Here is a 14,143-nt window from a genome sequence, read left to right as displayed (position 1 = left end):
TCTAACAACCAATCAGAATTGCGCTCGCGCACGGCAGGGTGCGCGCACAGTGCGCGCGTATAGATATTGATATGCTTTTAAATGCTATTTTCTCAGGAAATACTGAACAGATTTACACCAGACCTGCAAAAGGCACTTCCTTGACCTTATGGCTACCTCTCTGCCAAATTTCACGTAATTCTGTTCAGCCGTTCGGGCTGTAGCTGCGACTAAAGGTCCTATGGAAAAATGCATAGGGGAAAACGCGTTTTGGGACCCCCCCTTTTTCTCGGCCCCCGCTTGACGAATCACCCCGAGACTTTCAGGGTAGGAGCTGAACGGAGCGCTCCATTAGTTTTGAAATTTTCGCTAAGATTCGTCAACCGGCGCCAAAGTTATTCAAAATAGAATTTTGAGATTTCCTATGGAAACACGGTCCTAACTATAACTATCTACTGGTGACCGCCAGTAGATAATATATATATATATATATATATATATATATATAGGTTCATAAATGTGGAGTTACGAATAGTAAATCTATATCTCCCTCTGTGCACTTACTTCTTGGATATTGATATCAATATCTATATTCTGGTCACATTGTAACCCTTCGAAACTCTGCCTTCAATATTCTCTACCACAATCGACTCCCACTTATTACGACATTTAGAATGCAATCTACCAGATTGCTCCAAGCAGAGCATCTATTTCCCTCATCCTAGTTTAAACTTACAGATGAAAAATCTTAGCATCTAAAGGTTTTTGCGAATCGTACACAGAAGTAGCTGCAGATCACATTTGATTTTTTCCATTTTTCAAGGATACACAAATTGTGGGTGATATAAGGATAAGAGGTGTGCACCACCTATAATATTCCAAATATAGAACCAAGTGTTATAAGACATTAGAAGGTATGGGTGCCCAGCACCAACAATGGCTCATCACCCTGAGTCATCAAGAGCAGCGCACAGTCATGTTCCTTTACACAAGAAGTATAAGATGTTTGCACACAAAGTCCACTGATTATTTATTCCACTTGTATAATCTCCAGGATACCATCACAATACAAGTCTGTTTTTGGCAACACTGTCTTCTTGCCAGATATCTTGAGTCCATTCTTCCTGCTACTAACACGTGTTTCCTCAAATGGGTGCGAATTCCAATGACTTCGTCAGGGCTCTTAAAATGTAAATTGAGCTGGGGAAAGATAAAGAAAGTGGGGATACCAGGTCATCTAGGATCAGGCAATACAAAAGAGAAATTGATGACAAAGAGTGAGAAAAACGTTTTAAAGATATTGGGCATAGGCACAATAATGTACAAGATGGAGAACAGTGTTACAAACTGATGTATAATTGGCATTTGACCCCTCAACTACTGGAATTAATTTACCTGGACATCAGTGGAAAGTGCTGGAGTTGCAGAGGAGAGGATGATCCACATCTGGTGGTCATGCAGGAAACGGAGTCATTGCTGCAAAGAGGTGCTTAGTCAAATTAAAGAGGTAGTGTGATATCTTATTGCAGAGTCACCAGACGTATCCTCTTTGTCCTCAACAACAAAAAAGTGGGCAATGTGACGAGGGCGGAGCGAACACTTAGCCATTCATTAATTGCAGCTGAACAACTGATAGATGTTTGGAGAAGTCCTAATCCTCCCTCCCTGGCTAGATGGGATTCTTAACCATTGAAGGTAGGGGCGATGGAGTAAATAACATGATGTCAACAAAAACATACATTTCAAGCACTCATTGAAACCAGTTGAAAACTTTTTAATGAGACATTAGAGACTAAGAGAACTGGACTTATACTATTTATACAAGAAACAAACTAGTGTCTATTCTGGTTCTACATCAAGGATATAACTAGAGCTCCTTGAAAAGTATCAATTATATCTTTAGGACCAGTTGCCTGCTATAACTCTGTCTCAATGTGTATGTACTAATTAATTAATTTACACTAACTTTCCCAAGCAATAGCGGCTTCATCCAGGAGCTAACACATCATGCTCTCAATGCACTACAAACTCCTCGTGGTATTTGGTACACATCACCAGACTACTCCAAACATACAATATATGCAACAACAGGTTCGTTGCTGGCTCAAAGCAGTTCAGCACTCACCCAAAACATCTCTGTCCCATATGTACATCATCTAACATAGCCATTGTTCAAAATGCATGAAAAAAGAAGAGCCAGTACCCTACAAAACTGGAACCTCACCCTAGTCAAAATGTATATGCATTGCTGAAAGTCTCCCTCTATCAGATATAATCAGCCAAAACATACCATAAAAAGCTTCATATAGTAGCTGCTCAGCCACTACAAGGTTTGCCTTCAAGTGTGACTTGTACACCACATCACATGAGCCACTAATGGCACGCTTGTTTTTCCACACTACAATAAAGTCTTTTCATAGGTGCCCTCACATAATATGAAAAGGCCAAATCCTTTCAAGAGAAATTTGACAAACAATAACCCGAGATGTAATCTAGGGTTTGTTTTACAGTTGCTTGGAGAAGGCGAGTGGATCTTATTTTATTAATGTCAATTGAAAGAATGGGGAGTTAGTACTCCAGAAGATATCACTGCGGCTGCAGCAACGTAGTGATGAGTGTGGCATATTATTGGGGGAAACGGCTGCTGGTCAAGTACCTTGGGGATAAAATAGAAAAATTAAGATAGACGTTATAACCAGGAAGATCTATAAAGTACTCTACAGTAGAGATAGGTTTTCATAGGAAATGTATCAATGCAGATTATCTTTCACTTGACCAATGTAAACCTCAGCAGTATGAAATCCATGTGTGCAATACAAATTTGAAAATCTTTGGCACCCCAAAGAAAATAAAGGGGTTGGATATAAATGAAGACATTTTGGGATTCAGAGAATCCATTTCAGATTTTGTTATAAAACTGAAAATCTTCTATAGAAAAGGATTTGGAAATAACAAGTTTTGAGGGTGGCAAAACGTATTCTTAAATCATAAAATCATATAAAATTTGTATGAAAAAATATTTTCTACATGGAAAATATGTATATATTCATGTGTGTATGTGATATTTGTATAGTACAACCTTAGCCAAAAAGCAACAGCAGTCGCTGCGAGCATGGTTCGCAAGTGGCGGGGAGGGTGGTGTGGCGCGTGCGGGAGGCGGTGGGCAATTAAAAAAATATATATGTATATAATAAAAAAACCTTACCTTGCCGCCCCAGGTCCCCGTCTTCTCTCCTCGTTAGACATGGACAGGAAGTACAGCCAGGCTCCTCTGACCAATCACAACACTGCAATGTAGCGTTGTGATTGGTGAGCACCCAGGCTCCCCATACTAATCATAATGCTGCAATGCAGCGTTGTGATTGGTTTTGAGAGTCCTGGTTCGACGGTCAACTAGGGAATGGAGGCCTGGGGTTGTCCTCCATGCAGGCTGTAATGCAGCCTGCATGGAGAATGGGGAAAGTGCGCATAGCTGGTTTGGGCAGCCCGAGAGTGCCGACCAAACAGTCATCGCGCCCTTTGGAGTGGGCAAACCACTCCTCCCCTGTCCTGGTCCGTGAGCAGGGCAGCCCCGCCCACCCGCAAAGAGGCAGGAAACATAAAATGATAATAACTGTAAGTTATTGTCATTTTATGTTTTTTCTTCCTCGCACTGCTTAAAAACAGTGGGGCGACGCTCCTCTGCCATGGCGGAGGAACCTCCCATGAGACAACTGGCACTGGTAAAGGGGAGAATGTAGAGCTCCGTGTGATCTAGTCTTGGGAGACTACATTAAGCTGTTAGAGCAACAGAAACAAGACTTTCACATTTCAGCGGAAACCTGGATCCATTACTAACAGCTCAGACACTGGGCAGTACACCCAACCAATGTCACAGATGCCACCAGACCATTTATGCAGGTTGAAAAAATGGTGAGTTCATTTGAGTGTATGAGGGGACTGATCTCCTAAGCTTACCGCTATATTCAGGATTCCAAACCACAGAACCCCACACCGACAAAACAACAGGGGCAACAGACTTGGGGCAAGACATACCCCCAAAGGACTGGCATCTCCTGTGGAGGGATATGCACAAATCCCGCCGCAGTATCCCCCAGAAAGGACCGGATACAAAGTGATGTACCAATGGTACCTCACCCTGCATAGACTCCACTACATATACCCCACCATCTCTGTCCTCTGCTGGCAGTGCAACTAAGAGCTGGGCACTTTCTTGGATGTGTGGCGGGGCTGCACGCTCAACCAAACTTTCTGGAAAGACAGACTGGCAAGGCTACTCTATCCCAGCTTATTCTGCCACTATTCTCTTAGGAGTGAGACCGACCAAAATGGAGGGCATGATGGGGTCAGATTGGCCTCTTATACGTCATATAACCAGAGTGGACAAAAAGCTGATTGCACTTTACTGGAAGAAAAAGTACTCCCCCCCCCCCACACCTCTTTATGGTTTCACAAGATGTGGCAGGTCCTTGCATGGAGCAAATAGCACACAGCCTAGCTAACACAGATAAGAAGTTCGACCAACTTTGGCAACCCCTTATAGCTTACATGTCACAGCTCGAATACAGCAGCCACATACCACAGAGACCCATGGCCCTACAACTGTTCAAACACTCCTTGAGAAATGGGTCAATACTAGAAGCTAAAGCGCTAGGCATCCTCTCCCCCTCTTCCCCCTTCATCTTTCTCTCCCCTCTCTCCCTTCCCCCTCCCCCTTCACTTTTCTCCTCCCTCTGAAGCTTCCTATTTCCACTCACTGCACTCTTACTCCCTCTTCTTTCCACATTACTTGGCCTTCTTGGGATTTCTTTTATTCCGGGCTAAACGGGTAAGAGGGTGGAGGGAGTGTTGTTATTTGTATCATTATCATAAGTATTACCCAACATGCTGTGCAAATGCTCTGTTTTATTGTGAAAAATCATCCCAATAAAAAGATATGTAAAAGAAAAATGCAGCAGTCACATAATTGTACTCAGTGCCTCCTAGGGTATGGTGAAACATTTACGTATTTTGCAAAAGATTAATGAGCAATTTGTTTCATTACCATTCAACCTTTTGGGAGGAAAAAGCGTGACATGGGAATTGTCATTTTATGGTATTTCCTGGCGGCATTCCGTGCATTACAAAACACACAAACATAACCATACACAAATCCACACATTTCGATGAACCATATTGAAATGAACCTTGTAAAAGTTAGAAAGTATGCAGGTTACAGGATTGGGGTTAGGCAAGAGAAATGACACTCTATAGGTTATGAGAAGTCTTAAATGAGGTGTGTGGGGACACAAGATCATCAGCTCAGTGAATGTGAATTATGAAGTCCAGGTTATCACTTGAAGAACGCCTGAAAAATGACAGTATCTACCTCTTCCATTTGTAAGAAAATAAACACCCTATGGATGCTGATTGCGCTTCAAGAGTATTTGTTAAATATCAGCATCAGCAACACCAGCATACTTCTCAGTCCCCTAATTCTATAGGTCACAAGATATAACAAACAAGATACAGTGCAACCGTGTCTCAATGGCATAAACATCGACAGTTTTGAACCCCAGCTTTCACTGAATGCCAAGCCGCTCTGGTTCTTCCTGGACATCATCAGTCCGAAGTAAGGTATTACCAAAAACCAATGTTGGCCTGGTACTCCTCTCGCATCTGTATGTTAGTCAGAGCACTGCTTCATGACATTCAGTCTCCACACTGGGGTCCCTTAAGAGCATCCCAGCACATCTCATCCAGGGCCTGAAGAAATATGATCACATCACCTCCATCCTGATGGAAATCCATTGGCTTCCCTAGCCAGCGTGCACCACCTTCAAAACCAGCTGCACAATTTACAAAGTCACCAGACCAGCATCTGGGCTTGTCTACAGCCAAGATCACCATCCCTGGTGGTTATCAGTACTCCTGCAGCCATGACACTATCAGACTGCAGAATAAGAAGTGTAAAAAGGACAAAACAAAATAGCAGCCCAGCCTTTTTCCATCTATGCATCCAGGATCTTGAACAATATTCCTGTATCCATTAGGACCGCCCCAGTGCTGCTCCAATAAGGGAAAGTGTTGAAGACACACCTCTGTAAAGAACACTACATCACAGTGTTAACCATCAACAACCCAGCTTCCTCTCCTATTACTCATTTAATGTATGTGTGGCTTTCACCATGTACAGCACTCCTCTGACATTTGGCTAGGTTTGCACTATAGAATTACCATAAACAAACCATATACATACTGTTAAAGGCAATTATTCCTAACTGTATCTTGAGATTTAAGACACAGAGAGGCATATTTACAATGAAGTGGCGGAGTCAGGCGTTAGCGGTCATAGCTTAACGCCTCACTCCACCACTTCAGAAACGTAAGGCTGCACCATATTTACAAGGAAATGGTGCAGCCTTGTGTTTCCCCCTGCTCTGGCGCTACACTTACCAGTGTAGTGCCAACACAAGCACAGGCATAGTGCAAGGTTGTCTGCGTGTAGGGCAGGATTGTTTATGTGTAGGAAGGTGTCCCTTCCTGCACATAAACAATCATGAAATGCCCTTTTGTCACTTCTATGTGCGCTGCTTAATGCAGCACACATGGAAGTTACCAAATGGCACTTTTTTCAAGGATTGTTTCTGTGCAGGAAGGGTCACCTTCCTACCTATAAACAATCCAAAGCGTTTTGCTTTTTCCAAGTGTGCTGCACAAGGCACACTGAAAAAGCAAAAACGAGGAGAAATAAAGCATTTCTCCTTGTTTTGCCAACTTAAGACCCGGTTTTTACTGGTGTTAATTCTCACGCTGCCTCCTATTTACGCTGTTCTTGTAAATAGGTGGCTGCATCAAAAACAATGGGTATTGCAGTGAAACGCCCACTGCAACACCCACTGCCCACCACTTTCACGCTAAGCATAGCGTGAAATGGGGCCTTATTTACAGAGCAGTGTTAAGCCATGTTAAGTGGCTTAACACTGCCTTGTGAATAAGGCGAGGCCTCTATCGCCACCACAACTACACTGAAAGTGACGTTGTGGTGGCGATAGAGGCTTGTACATATGCCCCAGAGTTTCATATGAAAACTTAAATATTCACTGCAAAAATGAGGATTGGCTTAGCAATACTTTGAAATATTTGATTGATCTGCAAAACTGAACATAAAACATTACTTCCAGTCGAAGAAAGGAGATGCAGGAAAACTGATGGATTAGATAAAGACTGGCTACAAATCCACATCTAAAATACGATACAGTTCTATCCATAATGGAATCACAAAGCTTTATTTAAAACTTTTGGGGATAAACTTTTAGCTTCTCAATTATAAAAGTTTACTTATCAATTGCAACAATATACATTTCTAATTAACATATAGGAATATTATAGCATGCATAAATCTGTAACAATGTAATATTGTGAACAGGGCATGCAGTAGACATATATCAATGTAATATTTCTCGGTTTTCTCAGTCAACTCTTGAGGAGGAGCAATTTCATGCTAAGGCAAAGTAGGAGAACAAATAATAGGAAAAGATGATTATTGTTTTCTTCCACTTAGACTCATCCACAATGTTATGAGCCTAAAAAAAGCTATTTTGTTTGAATGATGTTCCTGATTACAGGAGTTAGGGAGAGTTTTCCAAGATGCACAGAGACCACACATCCCTGTTGTATATGCCTTACTTTACCCGCTCTTTCTGAATACTGGGTATTCAAAGTTCTAAAATATCAGAGCTCAGCGCCTTCTTAATAAGTTATGATTGACGGTTGCGAGTTATCATTTCATTGTATGATTTTGCTTACCTAGTGATAGAAGGCAGAATGCCAACTGTAGGTTTATGGACAACAGAAATACCCCTAAAATGCATGAATAGGTGGAGAGAATTTGATTAAATTGTGATCTGCAATATAACGGTTAATCTATTACACATGAGAAAATAAAGGACGGCGGTCTTTTTGTATCAACGTTTTTATAACTCGATATAAAGATGTCCAATTTTATTTTATATTTTTACTTTCTCCTCTTTTTCCAGAAGGAGCAAATTCTGGTTTATTGTTTCCTAGGCAACCCGGGGATCTTCACTCCCTTTTCCTATGGGTATTTGTCCGGTTATTACACATTCGGATAAAAAGTGTGAGCTACTAGAATCAAATCCACATTCATTTTAAAGGGTTTACTTTTAGCTGCTGCAGGCAGGCGACATTTCAAAACAAAGCGAAAAAAATGTTTGGGAGGTGTCACGGTTCTCTGACACCCTGGCCACCACTTGTTTAAGTATTTTACTTAAATAAAGTTGCTGGAACATTTCCACATATTTTGCAGAAATTGTAAAACTCAGATTTCCAATTAGGCCTCATTCCATATCAACCTGGATAAAAGTACCCATGGATTCAGCGCTGCTGCTGATTGTTGCTTGTGAAGAGTTCCCAAGCAGCATGTTTATGTGACAATGAGTGTCAACCATTCCAGCCAGACATCCAGCAATATCAGATTCTTCCATGTGGTTGCCCAAAGGAACCCCCTTTACATTATCATCTGCATCCCACGTGTTAGCTGCCTGGATATTTTCTCTGCATATCGGACTCTCGGACACTGGGTGCGCTTGTTTGGTTTGGATCCATATGCCTTTTTTATCGGAGACCGAGATTACAATACGATGATAGCTGTTAAAAATTTTGTGAATTCCTGGAATGTCGACAATAATGTTTGCAGTTTGGATCCCGGACAGGCGGAATCCGCGTGCGCAGCACTGTACCATCCAATTTCTTTTCAAAACTCCGGAAAAGGCGGCCCCTTTGTGTGCTGACAAAACAGCGCCTAGATCCAGTGAGGCCAGAAGGTCGCTGAAATGGCACCCGGATTTTATTTAACAGAGATTCAGAAAAAAACACATCTGCTTGAACAAATAAAGTTCTAGAGGCGCCCTTTGCTGTGGTAGTTCAGCTGGTTAGTTTAGCTTATCTGATATTATTGCAGAGATCACCAGAATCCAGGAATGCACCCTTCTATGTATGGAACTGTACTCCGTACCATATATGAACTTTAAAAAGTTTACGTGTGCTGCCGAGAAGTACCCTCTGTTCTTGGATACAAACGTGACGGATCTGGCTTGCTGCCCACCACCGCTCCCCTCTCCCCAAGAATATAGGCTCGAGTCCCACAGTGAACTGCTAAATGGGCTCCACTAAGCCTATTTCTTCTGATAGCAGATTATTACCAATAATGTACAAAAATAAAGTCAAAAATGCTTCAACTGGGAATGCATCTTCTTTCTTTAATGGGCTATATTTGTATTTCTTTGCATAATTTAAGAAAAGCATCTTTGTACTCTTAATCAGAGGTCTTTGAAACATCTGCAGTAAACATTGTTTCTTTCCCCTCTGCATTTCGGAGAGAACTGTCATTGTTCTTGGACACACATCCTTCATGAACTAATTTGTTCATGTAAATGTAATACTGTAATAATACTGTAAAAATGTAGTATCGAAAGAAATAAGCCCTCTGCTGAGGGACTACACCCATATTGTTTTTGCAAGGAGCAAGCCTCAGTCGAGCCACGGATGTTGGCAATTGTTTTTTCTCACAACAATTTAAAAGGTCTAGATTTTTATGTGCAATTGGACACACAAAGAAGTCCAAAATCACAATTTTTGCAAAAATTGCGGGTAGATTGCAACAGAAAAATAATTGTGACTTTACACACCCCATTCACCCTCCCGTGTCTCTAGATTTGATGTAATTTGCACTTTTTCTTTGCATAGTGGGCTAGTTGTTCCGTCCAGAAAGTCTAGGTTCTATTACTGAGCCCTTGAACATTATGTCAGCATGTCCTTCCAATCCCATTACACAGGCATAGTTTAATATATTTCACACACAGTCTGCTTTACCGGCAACATGTGTATGGGTATTAGAAAACACTGCGCATCTCCACTGACACTCTACAGCGAACCACTTTGCCTCCATTCATTAACAATGATTTGATTCAATATATTCTCAAGCCAACATGCGCTAAAGGCTCCATACTAGACCTAATAATCTCCAGAGATTACATGCTCTCACTGAATTATCCAATCCCGGTAGACTGGTCCAATCACATTCTCACTCCCTTCACCCTATGACGGTCGCACACCATGGTAATGAGTCAACCGAAACGAGCAATTACCTGTTTTTGGGACGCCAGAAGCATAGACATCACTACTCTTAACAACACTGTTCAGAAGACACTTCCCCTCCATTGGCCCCACCACAAATGTGAATGATGCTAACTCACACAGCTTTGCATGCCTCTCTGATGTGCTTGATGGTGCAGCTCCACTCCAAAGCAAAAAGGAATGGCCTAAACCATCGGTGCCATGGTTCAAGAAGGCCCTTATACAGGAAATTAAAGCCTTAAGAAACTTAGAAAAGATGTGGAGAAAGTCACCCTCCACCACCAAGCTCACCGGCCTCAGAAATGTTAGTTTCCAATACAAAGACACATCTTCTGGGAGAAATACAACCACTTCCGGTCACTGCTGGACTCAGCCAAGGACAGACCAAAGCAACTCTTCGATCTGGTCAAAACTGCCAACACCCCCTTCATGCCCACATACACCAAAATTGAAGACCCACCATCAAAAGAAGAGTAATTTCCACAGTTCTTTGACTCCGAAGTTCACTGACTACTACATCATGATGCCCTCCCCACCTCTCTGCTAGTGTGCAAATCCAAAGAGACTTATAAACTATTTAATTCTGTTACAGAGGACGACTTACTCAAGGGTATCATAAAAACAAAACCCTCCAACCACATTGCAAACCCAATCCCTGGTGACATTGCAAAAGAGTTTTATACTCACAAGCATCCCCACTGGACAAAACTGATGAATCTCTCTCAGCCAAGTATCATATCCTGACTGCTGCAAAACTGGACAAATCACCCTTCTCTTAAAAAAAGCCTCTGCAGACATCAGCAGTCTCAACAACCATAGCCCGATCTCCAACCTGCCTTCCCCCCTCCAAAAAACATGTAAAGATGTGCAGAAGAGCAACTCGCCCAACACATTAAAAGAAATGACCTCCTAGGCAAATTCCAATCTGGTTTCGAACAGGGCCTCAGCACAGAAACCGCTCTACAAATTCATGACACAATCAACCCTTGCCTTCTGACTTTTCTCAGCCTATCCTCAGCCTTCAACACGGTCATCCACCACATGCTCCTAGAAACACTCAAAATCGAATGAGCATTTGTTGGCATGATCCTGAAATGGTATGCTTCATTCCTCATGGGCAGGTTGCAGCAAGTAGAAATGGATGACCATCTCTCCTCACCGATTGTGGTGGGCCAAGGTGTCCCGCAGGGATCCATCCCTGCCCCAACCTTATTCGACCAATACATCAAGCCACTCGGAGTCCTTCTTAAGAAGTGAGGGATCCTCTGTCACCAATACATAGACGACACACAGCTGTATCTAAAGGTCTCCTCACGAAACGATGGCTCACTGCTCACCACTACCCCATATGGCAGTAGTTAGTTCTGAAGGTGGGGGGACAATAATGCTTATAAAATGGGGAATAGTGGTGATCAGCATCTTAGACTTCAAGTCGGTCAAAAAAAACTCAAGCTCAATGTATTGTGCTGTGTTCTATTATGACTGTCTATGACATGCTGTTAAAGTTTCGGTGTAACACATCCACCTTTGTTGATGGCTCCTGGTTCTCAATTCTGCAGGAACCGTGGTCCTGCGGTCGCAGCAATGTATCCACCTATTATAACCTTTTGGGCCCTGCTAACATCTTAGTAACATGTCCTCAATTTCAAGTGTGTGGAGAAGATTAGTGTTCATTTCTCACTCTTGGTGACATAATGATATGGTGGACAGGACTAATGAAACTATCCTAAAACCTTTGACAGATACCAAAATCAGTGTCAACACTATCCAGAAGCACGCTTCACATGCCAAGGCCCCCAACAAGATAAACAGAATTGTCAAATTGCTTAGAAACTGTCTTTCAGCAGTGCAGTCCCTATTTGCGTTTCATGTTCTACTTCCTCTTTCACTCACTAAGAGTATTTGCTCTTTCCAGGTATGCTTCTGTAGTTTTTTTCCATTTAACATATAGTACATAAGTGTAAACGGAGTCACCTCTAGATGTCGGAGTGATTGCAGGAAAGCGGGTGTTCACTAGGCAGGACGAATAAGAGTTCTGGAGTTGAAGGCAATGTGCTCATAAAACATGCCCATGCAAGCCCTGGCCCCTCTGCTGAGGTCACACAGCGTTTATGTATTTTGCAATGACCGTTAGAAGTGTATAAGGTGCAAAGGGAGAGAGGGAATAATTGGTGAAGAAATGGAATACAAGAAAAACATGAAGAAGTAAAGTGTGAAAAGGCAGGGATGAAGAGCAAGCAGATAAAGTGTGAGATATGCAGAGGAAGGATTGCAGAAACATGTGGAGAGATAAAGGCCACACGTCTCAAAGCGTGAGGGATTGTAAAGGAAAATGATGTGAAGGGGAGAATAGGTGGGAACGACACTCCAAAAACCACTCTCCCTTCCACCGATCTTTGTAATGTTTAATTCACTGTCCTATGTTTTCAAATATGAAACATTTTCAGTTCTATTTATTCACAATGTCATTGCTGTATTTCCATTAATTGATGCTGCAAACAAGCACTGGCAAAGCCAAAAGGTCTGGCTTGTTTTAGGTGTAGGTGTTTGTTTTTATGTCATGTGTCTAGATGCAATCAGAGAGAACTAACAGAGAGGCGTCCAAATAGTCAAGTGGCACGCTCCTGAGCAATCCACCAAATTCTACTTCATGTGTATTAAGCCACGCCCTTAATTACATAGGCCACAGCTTTCATAAAGAATTCCTATTTGTTCTTCTTTGGCCACGCGCCTTTTAGAGAACCCCACTTTTTTTTTTTATCCCACTTAAAGCACTCGATATATTTTAACGACCCCCACGTGAGTCATACTTTAGCCTATTTTAGATTTACGACTCTTGGAGCGGTGGAAACATTCCTTCCTAACTAGTGACCACAGCTAGTTCATTGTGGCTCGCAGCGCATAGGGCAAAGTGGAATAAAAGGAGGTGTGTGCCTGCCTGATGCCGAAGGAACTAATTTATGTTCCAGCCGCACTGTTACTTTAAGAAAGTTTTGCTTTCACTGGTTTATTAAGTGGAGTCAGGATGTCTGACAGCGAGCACAGAGACTAAGCAAAGTAGACAAGGCAAACTGTGAGGGGAGCCGGAGCGCGGGCTAAAAATAGCTGCGCAACTTTCAAAACCTGTTTGAAACCCTGCAGTTGGGAAAGATCGCCTCCTACAAATGCTGCCGCCTAAAGTTTACAAGTCGGCGAATGTCCGTGCGTTTTCTGTGCCTTTTGTGTGTGCAAAACCTTTAACTATGCTTTCCCACACCCTTTGTGTTTTTCTCTGGAAATGGGCCGTGTTTTCGTAGCGATTGTGCTCCGTCAGTGCGCATGCATTGGTAATCTCTATTTAAAAACAACACTAGCCGCGTTTTGCTGGGCAAGAGACGTTTCCAGAGTTCAGCTGTGCGCGCTCCATTGCCCGTTCCTAAAGGGTGCCCCGCAAACAGACATCAGCGACTTGAAAAGTAAAGGTCTCACTCACATTTATCCATTACAGGTTTTCATCATGTTTCAAAAATCTTCAGTATGGAGCTACGACCGGTGTCAGGTGATTCTACGGCCGAGACGCAATAAGTTAAAGAACAGGAGAAAGAAAACACAAAGAATGTGGATATGTTAAGAAAGGAGGTACCGCAATGTGTACTGCTACAAGTCGGAGCACTGAGGGGAACTAAACTAGCAAAGCAGCCCAAGAACATGAGGGGCTGTGCAATCACCGCGGAGAAGAGGAAGGCGTCGCGTGCATAAGATGTAAGAGTGGGCACGAGCCCACGTCACGAGACCCGCACTGACAACAGATCACTGAATGGACACGTTTGATCGAGTTTATTCGGTTTGATGTTATTATTAGAATGGCAATTTATTTGGTTGTTCTGATAATGGGATGTGCATAAAATCACACAACTAAATATGGTTGTGAGAAAGACCTGTACCACGTTAACATAAGCAGTGAAATAGAAGTAAAAATTCAATGAAGATCTATATAAAAAAAAAAATTAAACTTAAAAGGCGTAGATATCAGGAAATAATTTTGAAT

At 42.3% G+C, this 14,143-nt stretch overlaps 1 long non-coding RNA gene across 1 annotated transcript; it reads right to left on the bottom strand.

Annotated features, from left to right (window-relative positions):
• Positions 1-982: 982 nt before the first annotated feature.
• Positions 983-13,743, bottom strand: LOC146863152 (uncharacterized). The gene is made up of 3 exons (XR_014978559.1): positions 13,589-13,743; positions 1,375-1,455; positions 983-1,179 (listed from the first exon to the last, which is right to left on the bottom strand). It is a non-coding gene; the product is annotated as an uncharacterized LOC146863152 (long non-coding RNA).
• Positions 13,744-14,143: the final 400 nt, after the last annotated feature.

The sequence above is a fragment of the Triturus cristatus genome, chromosome 2_2, assembly GCF_964204655.1.
Source record: "Triturus cristatus chromosome 2_2, aTriCri1.1, whole genome shotgun sequence".
Taxonomy (NCBI): domain Eukaryota; kingdom Metazoa; phylum Chordata; class Amphibia; order Caudata; family Salamandridae; genus Triturus; species Triturus cristatus.
Note: the sequence above shows the minus strand (reverse complement) of the source record. Positions and strands in the feature narration are given on the sequence as shown.